This window comes from Perca fluviatilis, chromosome 13, assembly GCF_010015445.1.
Source record: "Perca fluviatilis chromosome 13, GENO_Pfluv_1.0, whole genome shotgun sequence".
In the NCBI taxonomy this organism is placed as follows: domain Eukaryota; kingdom Metazoa; phylum Chordata; class Actinopteri; order Perciformes; family Percidae; genus Perca; species Perca fluviatilis.
Genome location: NC_053124.1, coordinates 8,675,169 through 8,684,502, shown reverse-complemented (window position 1 = coordinate 8,684,502; position 9,334 = coordinate 8,675,169). Strand labels below are relative to the sequence as shown.

The 9,334-nt window shown below is 39.9% G+C and overlaps 1 pseudogene; it reads right to left on the bottom strand.

Moving 5' to 3' along the window:
- Positions 1-2,298: 2,298 nt before the first annotated feature.
- LOC120571500 lies at positions 2,299-7,072 on the bottom strand (annotated as a pseudogene).
- Between the last annotated feature and the right edge of the window lie 2,262 nt (positions 7,073-9,334).

Sequence of the window (9,334 nt, the reverse complement as noted above, 5' to 3'; positions counted from 1 at the left end):
AGTGTAGTATGTTCAGAGGGAGACCATAGATGCGTGGAGTGATTTTGGAAGAGCTAGGCTCAATAACAGTGAAGCTGTTGAATTTTATCTTTGTATCCACTTTCGGTTTTGCACTTTGCAGACGGTCCCTAGACGCTCGGCTGAAAGCATAACGCTAGCAGGGATGCATTGTATTCATCCACATAAGTAGACGGTTCTTTCGGATGAAAACCGGGTTGTAGCTTGTTGCCTACCTTCCTACGGTTAGATAGAGCTGCCTATTGTGTAAGTAACACGTTTCATCTAAGATTTATTGAACCGCAAACCCGCGAATCTGCCGAATCTGCCAATTTCTGTCTGGATTCTAACACATCATCTTTTTTCTCTTTTGGGATCTTACTGGTCCATGTTTCAACTCTTGACTGGCCCGTAGGCCTACTTCAATCAGGTAAATCCCTCCTAGAGTAGCGCCGCCTGCTCTTATGGAGACGTATTACGTTTCTCAGCCGCCACATGAAGTAAACAAACATATTTCTGTTTTATTTCATTTATTATACTGGAAAATTTAAAAGCAACAATTAAGTTACAATGTAAACGGGCCTGACTCAGTATAAAAACAGGTTTCCAGCAGGTTCCTGTTCTGCAGCAACATAGAACATTGAACACAATTTCGGCACATTTATACAGGACATTATCATGGACTAGACAGATACAAACAAATAAAACATTAAATACGGACAAACAAGACTTATGCTGGTTGGGATAGGAACTTATTTTAAAAGCCAGGCCTTGTTTGTGGTAGTGGATATCTTCTACTTTTACTAAAGTAAATATGGCTTCGGTTATTTGTATTTATACTTAAGTACTGAGATTCAGTACTTCCTCCACCACTGCAATGTACAAGTCATCTGCGACTCCGACAACCATCACTTTAACGCAATCTCCCACTTCCCAGGAGGTTCACAGGAAATGTCATGTCCTTATATGGGAATTTGCATTTTTCTTATGCTAATTAGGAATAACTGGCACGCGCTTTCAATTACGAAGACGTGGGATTCATCAATCCTAAGAACACAGGTGCGAACAATTCTGCTGTTTAACAACACATCATGAATCTGACCTAGACTTTTCTTAGGGACTTTCTTAAGAACATATTTAAGAGAAAACTTAGGAAGATATTGGTGAATGAGGCCCATTGCAGCCGGTGGAAATTGCCAGTTTTACGGCACCTGTGTTTAGCATGTGGATGTTGCATGTCAGCGCAGAGGGGAATTCTAGGTGAAATTAAACTATAATAAAATATTTCTGTAATGTTCTTCTCATTGTATTTGTGAATAGTTAAAACAGGGGTGTACTCCTGTACCCTGACTCCACTGCACACATCAGTGGAGTCAGGATGTCTTCCACTTATTACAGCCAGATGTAAAAGAGCAAAATATTATCATGATGGGCCTACATTTAAACTCTTTCATCCCTCAGTCAATGGGAAACCTATCAGCATTTTAACATTATCATTTTTTTCCTCACTCATCATTTATTATTTTTACAACTCATAAAAATAGACTTATGTCTCCAAATAGATACGGGCATTATTATTTTTGTGTGCGTGTGTCTGTATGTGTGTGTGCGCGTGTGTTTAATGGACAAATTCTTTCCCTCCACTGGTTGGGAACTGTGCTCAACAGTGCACACATCTTTGTCACATCATATGTGCACTTTTTTATTAAAACAATATATAGAGGACCTCTGAACTGAGGACATTTGTATATTTATTGCTAATTTAGTTTGTGTGTTGCCCAATTTAAACTTTTTATCTTTGTGATCTGACTTGTTTCTGCCATCTAACTCGTGTTCCTGTGGAGGTTGAAAGCAATTATTGTAGTTTGCTTTGGGCACAAGCTTATGTCAAATACTTGTTCAGTTATCGCATCAGTAAATGGCACAGTATACTGCACGATTACCCCAACCTTATTTATTCAGTGTAAACAAGAAGATATTTTGACACAGCTTTTTATCCCTAACTTTTATCCCACTTGTCACAATCATAACTTGTGCATTCTACACTAGTTGGCTATCTATATTGTAAACACACACTGCAATTCTATAGTGTGTCTTCTAGTCATTACCACATGCAAATAATCCCTCAGAAGTAGCATCTGCCTAGCAAACCCAGGAGATTTACATACATACAAAAAATATATATATATATACGATACGGCAGGCAGGCTGGAGAAGGTTTGAGCTTGTGGGTTTATTAACACAACAACAGGGAACAAAACAAAGGAGATCCAAAAAGCAAAAAAGCTCACAAAAGAAAAAGATCACCAGGAAAACTCTAAATAAAGGCACAAGGGTGAAACACACTGACAAAAACAAACTGACCAGGCAAGACACAAACACAAACAACGCTCTGACAAGAGACAAAGGAAACGCAGAGGCTAAATAAACTAAGTAACGAGCAAACACGGGACAGGTGACACCAGGGCTAGGGGACAGGTGGAGCACATTAGACAATCACACAGGCGGGAAAACACAGGAAGCAAAACTAGACACGACAAGACAGAAAACAGACTATCAAAATAAAACATGAAACAAAAACATACACTACTCAGAATAGACAAAACAGGATAAATCTACACAACGGGGAACAGAAATATACAGAATAAACATACAAAACAGGAAACAAACAGAAATATGCGAACAGGCAACAGAAATATAAACAACCCCAACAGAAATATCCATAACCACAACAGTTTGGTATCTTAACCGTATTAACCGTGTATAAAAATTGAGTTTCTATTGCTCATCTAGCTTCTGGATCATTCTATACTCTGTATCTCCAGGATGTGCTCCAGTTTTTAACTTTTGTTCATGAGTTTTTCCCAGTAATGACTCCAGTTTCCATCACTGTCTGCTCCATAACCAAACACACTGACCTAGGACAACACAAGTTAACAATGTTAGAAACTGAGGACATAGTACCAGTCATTAAACAAGTAATTATTTATTGTTACAACACTGGTGACATTCACAAGTAAAACTAACTTATAAATGTACTTACCGTACCTTGCAGGGCAAGAACCAAAACCAGAAAGCCAGTGGAGGGGTAATAACCCTTCTTTTCCAGCCACATGTCATGAACATACCTCATAAAAGCTGGATTAAAGATCATCACCTGTTATGAATCAGAATTAGGCTTTAAACCTATTTCTATGAACCATGACGTTTACAGCCAAAAAGGTTAATTGTTAAATGCATTCAAAATAATACTCACCAAATCCTTGTTAGCTTTGATTTTTGATCTTACACCCCAATGTGGTCTGTTGAAACAAACATGAAATGTCACACTAATATCATTAGGGCCCGAGTGCCGACATTCGGCCGGCCAATATACCAAATAAATTATACCAAATGAATTGCCTTTTTGAGGGCTTAAACACACTCAAAACCCTCCAGTCTATATCCACGACGTTCCACTTCCGGGATTGCTCCGGTGCTGCAGGAAATTCCGCCGGATGCGTGTCTTTTTTGCCAATGTCCGTTTCCTTCCACTTTCTTTGTGTTGTAATTTCAAACTCCGGTGGATTTCTGAGGACTATGGTTAACTGCTCCTCAGATCTCTGCAGGGTAATTCCAGACCGATAGCTAGACTATCTGTCCAATCTGAGTTTCCTGTTGCACGACTAAAACAACTTTTGAACGTACACGTTCCACCAAAACAAGTTCCTTCCTGAGGCTATTTTGCAGTGGCTCCGTGCAGAGCTTAGCACCGCCCATGACAATTGTGATTGGTTTAAAGAAATGCCAATAAACTAGAGCACATTTTTTATTCCAATCCCAGATTGCTGTGTGGACTAGCCGGACCCTCCTTCGCAGCACTTTGGAGGAAGGTCTGCGAGACTAGCGCCCACCCTAACAGTTTTCAAACAACTTGAGTTTTCGTTGAACGGCGGCCGGGCGGCCATTTTGAGTGTTTAGCGATGAATAAGGAACAAAAGATTTCTTTGTCAAGGTGTCTTATAAAGTAATGCTGCAGTAATGTTCTATTTTTTAATAATGCTGAATGCACTCCACAATCTACTGGTTATTATATCAGTAGATTATTAGGGCCCGAGCGCCGACAGCGGCGAAGGCCCTATTGAAACTGAAGGAATTATTGTTTCTTTCTTTCTTTCTTTCTTTTCCCATCAAATGAATTGGCTTTTTGAGGGGCTTAACATATTCAAAAACTCACCAAATTTGGTGGTCGCATCAAGTATCGTGAAAATTTACATATTTTAAGGATTTCGGGAATAGGCGCACAAAAATAGCTCGCTAGCGCCCCCTAGAAAGTTAAGAAAATTGAGCCCCTGCAGTGTGTTTAACGTAGACTCACGAAACTGGGTACACATATGTATCATGTCAAGATGTACAAAAAACTTCATTACAGCCATACCCTAAACCCAACAGAAAGTCCTCCATTTTGATTTCAAAGTTCAAAATTAGTGCGATTTTGGCCATTTCCACATGTCGTACTTTAACGAACTCCTCCTAGAGATTTCATCCGATCAACTTCAAACTCGGTCTGTGCCATCTTAAGATGTTAAAGATGAAAAGTTGTTAAAAGAAAAACTTTTCGTCATGGGACGTTGCCGTGGCGGGGCGGCCATTTTGTGCGTTTCGCCGCTGAAACAGGTGGGTGTAACTCGAGTGTACATTGTCCGATTACCTCGAAACTTTTCAGGATTCATAAGAGTCCAACCCTGAGGACAAATAAGGGGCGATATTTACTTAAAGTCATAGCGCCCCCTAGTGGCAACAGGAAGTAGGCCTAAAAGTCAAGTTGCTATACTTTAACGAACTCCTCCTACAGATTTCATCCGATCAACTTCAAACTTGGTCTGTACCATCCCAACACCTTAACGATGACAAGTTATTAAAAGAAAAACTTTTCGTCAGATGGTGTGGGCGTGGCGGCCATTTTGAGTGTTTAGCGATGAACAAAGAAGTTGTTGTAACTTGAGTGTACGTTGTCATATCTGCCCGAAATTTCTCACGATTGACAAGGGTCCAGGCCTGAGGACACCTACAGCCCAAAATTGACGTTTTGTCATAGTGCCCCCTGCTGGCAACATGAAATGCGCCTTATATGTCAAACATCATCCGATTTGCATGAAACTCAGAATGTGTGGTCTACATGTGATAGTGAGACGCCCCCTATTATATTGCCACGCCCACTTACTCAGGCCACGCCCCCTTTCATAACATTTGAACCATTTAAGGTATACCCTTGTTTGAGGTGTCATTGAACTCAGCACAGAATTCCTTCTTCATCGGTGATGGTTTGACCCGCCCCCTACACTCAAGCCACGCCCCCTTTCATAACATTTGAACCATTTAAGGTTGACCTTTGTGCCCCCTATGCTTTAGCCACGCCCCCTTTCACAGCTGATGAACCGTATGACGTAGAGTCTTTTGTGAGGTATCATGGTATCATTGAACTCGGCAGGGAGTTCCCTTTTCATTGGTGAGTATTTGTGGTGTCTGAGTGCCGAGCAAATGAACGGTCGCAAGGAGCGGTGTCCGCCAGTAACCCCGACGCGCGCAGAGGCGCGAGGGCCCGTCCATTGCTGCTCGCAGCTTTAATTATGTATATATTTCCAACACTGATGTTTGTACATGTTGCTGGGGTTCTCTCCCCATTTATTTTTCTTCTCTCTCTAGCAGAGGTTAGCTGGATAACTGATTGACTCATTTTAAAACATTTTCTTGGTGTGGTATTTGGCTTGTCAGTAGAATTCTGGGTGCATATATTATATCATTCAGTCTACCAGCATTACCTGAGGGTGTGTGACACTATGCAGAAAAGAGAGAGAGAGAGAGAGAGAGAGAGAGAGAGAGAGAGAGAGAGTGGAAGAAAAGGTGGAATTTCCTGAAAATGATGAGAGAAAAAAAATGTTATACTACATTTTAGTCTCATCTTTTCTTTGTCAACGATATTGCATGTTGATATCGTCACACGTTTAATGACGGTGGTATTGTCTAGTCTTATCATTGGATAAAAGTTGTTAACACGTATCTCCATAGTTTTTTGTTTACCAAATAAACACTGCAAGGGACAAATGATCACATAGTTCACTGAAAAGCGACTCACCCTCCATTGAATCCTGTGGTGAGGGCCCCTTTGAGCCACTCAAAATGAACCATCTTAAATGGAGCCAGCACAAGATGAGTTATGTTATATAATTATATATTATATGTTCCACAGAACTCTCTGGATACACGACACAATGAGTTGTTCTGGTCCGAACATCTACTTCATAGCCTTTGATTCGACCAGCGTTCACTCTAAATAGTGCAGAGGGATATATTTCACATGTCACTGTCCTTGGCAGAAATACAGCAGAGGACTGCTTGAATTTTGACTTTTAGTTTCTGACATTGAAGAAACAACTTTGATGTTTTTTTCCACTGACTCAACTCATTGTGACAAAGAACATATTAGAAAAAAGCTGCTTTCTTTAGCCTGAGGACTTACCTTATGATGACATCATGGAAATCTATCAGAGGTCCATAATGTGATCTCCTCAAATTACCAGAATTCCCCACCACAGCACAAGTCCTGCAGCGGTCAGGGCTGGATTCTAGAACATCTGGACTGGGTGGGGCCGTCAGAAACAGCCTGTCCACTTTTCCTCTGAAGGTTCTGAAGTTGCCCTTTTCACCCTGTAAGGGCTGTCAGGCACACCAAACAAATGGATTGACTATATTAACACAATGGCAGGCGTTGTCTCCGCAGTGATGGTGATGACTGTTGATTATATTCTATTACCTAATCTGAAGTGCAGGTTGAGAGACTGTTTTCTTGCAAGTTAACAACTTTCCTTCCACCAGTTGAAAGCGTCCTCTGAGAGACTGTAGTTTGCTGACAAAAATGGTTCAACAGATTTATTGAAGCGCTTTATAAACCACGGATCATCTTCAGATAAACATCGCTCACAAGCACAGGGGCTTTCGTCCTGAGGCAGGGAGAATGACATATATCCTCTCCAAGACACACAGATAGTAGTCACACACAGCAGGACAATTAGGGTCCTCCCTTTTAATTTCATCTTGGCTGTGTGACGCTTCTGATTTGGAAACAACAGCTCCCATCTATAGACAAAATATGTGGCGAAATATACACAAGAGAGACTACAATCATAAATGAGGAAAAACTTGTCATATTGTTTATTTAAAGTAGTTAATAATGATACGTCTTTATTGTTTTCCCTTGACTTGTAGTCATATTCCCATTCATTTATAAGGCCAAACATAAATAAAATTGATGAAAAATATGTTGGTTAAATGAATAATAATAGTCACAATAATAATAGGTGAAAATGGATTAATGTTTTATTTTTGTCCTACCTGATGAGAGTAAATCCACTTTACTCCAGTTATATTGAGAAAATGTCTGACTCTAAGAGTATCGGAGGCTGAAGATCAACTAGCTGAATGGCTCAATTTGCTCCGCAACCTTTGATGCCAGCATCCCGCCGTGTTTTTAACTTTGTAGCTAACAGCTGTCACCCTATGGTGTCATTGTAGCCCTTACAGAAGTTTAGTAGGCGAGAGTGGGGTAAAATGAGCCAGTGGGTAAGTTTTAACTATTCACATTTGGCGTTATGTGACCATACATTCTGAAGGACTCCATAATTTCTATTTTGCTGTGAAGAGGAGAAGTACATGGGACAAGAGGTAAGTTGTCGTTTTTCCACAAAACACTTTTTCGCTTGTTAAAGTAAATTTTCTGCATTGCAGGTATACTAGCTGTTGTGCCAAAGCAAATGTATCTAGGTCTAAAGTTGTGTATGGTACATGTTGGTGATTTGTCAACATATAAAACCATGTGAATCATTAAGCTAAAGGTTAGCCTGAATTGCTAAGCTAGGCCATTTTTACCAAAATGGTGACTATGGGGCAAAGTGAGCCAGATGATGTGGGGTAAATTGAACCACAGCTAAAGCCTTCAACAAAACTACAGTCGAGGGGGTTCTTTGACAATCTGACCAAAAGTTATGGACAGGTGACAGAATTAATATATTCCATAATATCAGTACAATTGAATGGCAACTATAGCAAGATACAAGAGTAAAGTACATTTACTGTACAAGAAATTGGCATGTGTTTACTTATCAGCCACAGTTACCAGGATATGTATTCAGGGCTGTTTAGTATGATTTTAGCATTGCTTGAAAAGCTTAACGATTCAGATTTTTTTCATCATGGCTCTTGTCTTTGTTTTATAGGTTCAAATTCCCTGAATGATGTGCTGAAGAAGCTTCCTAAACCTCAAAAGGTTGGAGGAACTCATATTTCCCAGCAACCTTGATGGATGGAATGTCCATATATTTCTTGCTCCTGAAAACTATGCTGGCAGTCCTTCACTTAAGAGAACTGTTTAAAACTATTGTTCACCAATACAAAACAAAAGATTAAAGGGAAAATTTTTGTTTTTTTTTTTTTTTTTGTTTTTAACTTTAAAAAAAATTAACATTGTTTGTATAGGTAAGTGTATTATTAAATAATTTTTTTTAAAGAGGAAAGTTATGTTTTTAAATTATGCTTGCATTAAAACATGAAAAATAGGATGGTCAATTTACCCACTGACTGGGATCAACTTACCCTTAGCCTGGGGTAAGTTGAGTCACATGAACACTTTTTTTTCTGAGGTCATATTTTCAAGGCTCTTTGTCATAGGTGCATTCTTATATTTTCAGTTGATGGGCAACATCCCAAATTAACAGTAGATGTCTTCGTTTTACTTCTGTCTCAATTTCCCTTGCCTGGACATCCACATAAGTAAAAACTGGCTCATCTTACCCCACTCTCCCCTAATCTGCCCTGGAATGTCAGTGACATTTTGGAGACATTTCAAGAGTAAATCCAGAGCGATAAATCCACAGTATTTAGTCATCTTTTTATATGGAAATGAAATAAATTTAAGTTAGCTGCAGACAGAAGGCAATATGTCACAGACTGAATGCTGTATCGACCAATCACATGTAATTTTTGTCAGCTGAGAGGTCATTTGGTCAGCTAATAGTGCTTCCCATTTGTACTTGGAAGTCAGATTTTCTGCGGTCTAAATTGGAAACATGCCCTGACCTCGGAATTCCGAGCTCGGAACTTGGACAGCCTCACAGTACCCCGATAAAAGTCCAAAATGGCTGCCCCCTGCATCAAGAGCAGTAAAAGCTGTAGTAACATTAGTAGGTAACATATACAGTTATTAGCACTTCTGTCTTATTTGTGTCTCACTAATCAGTCGGTCAGGCCTGTGTGTACGACACACAGGCCTGACCGACTTGTATCTGTGGACATGTTGCTATGC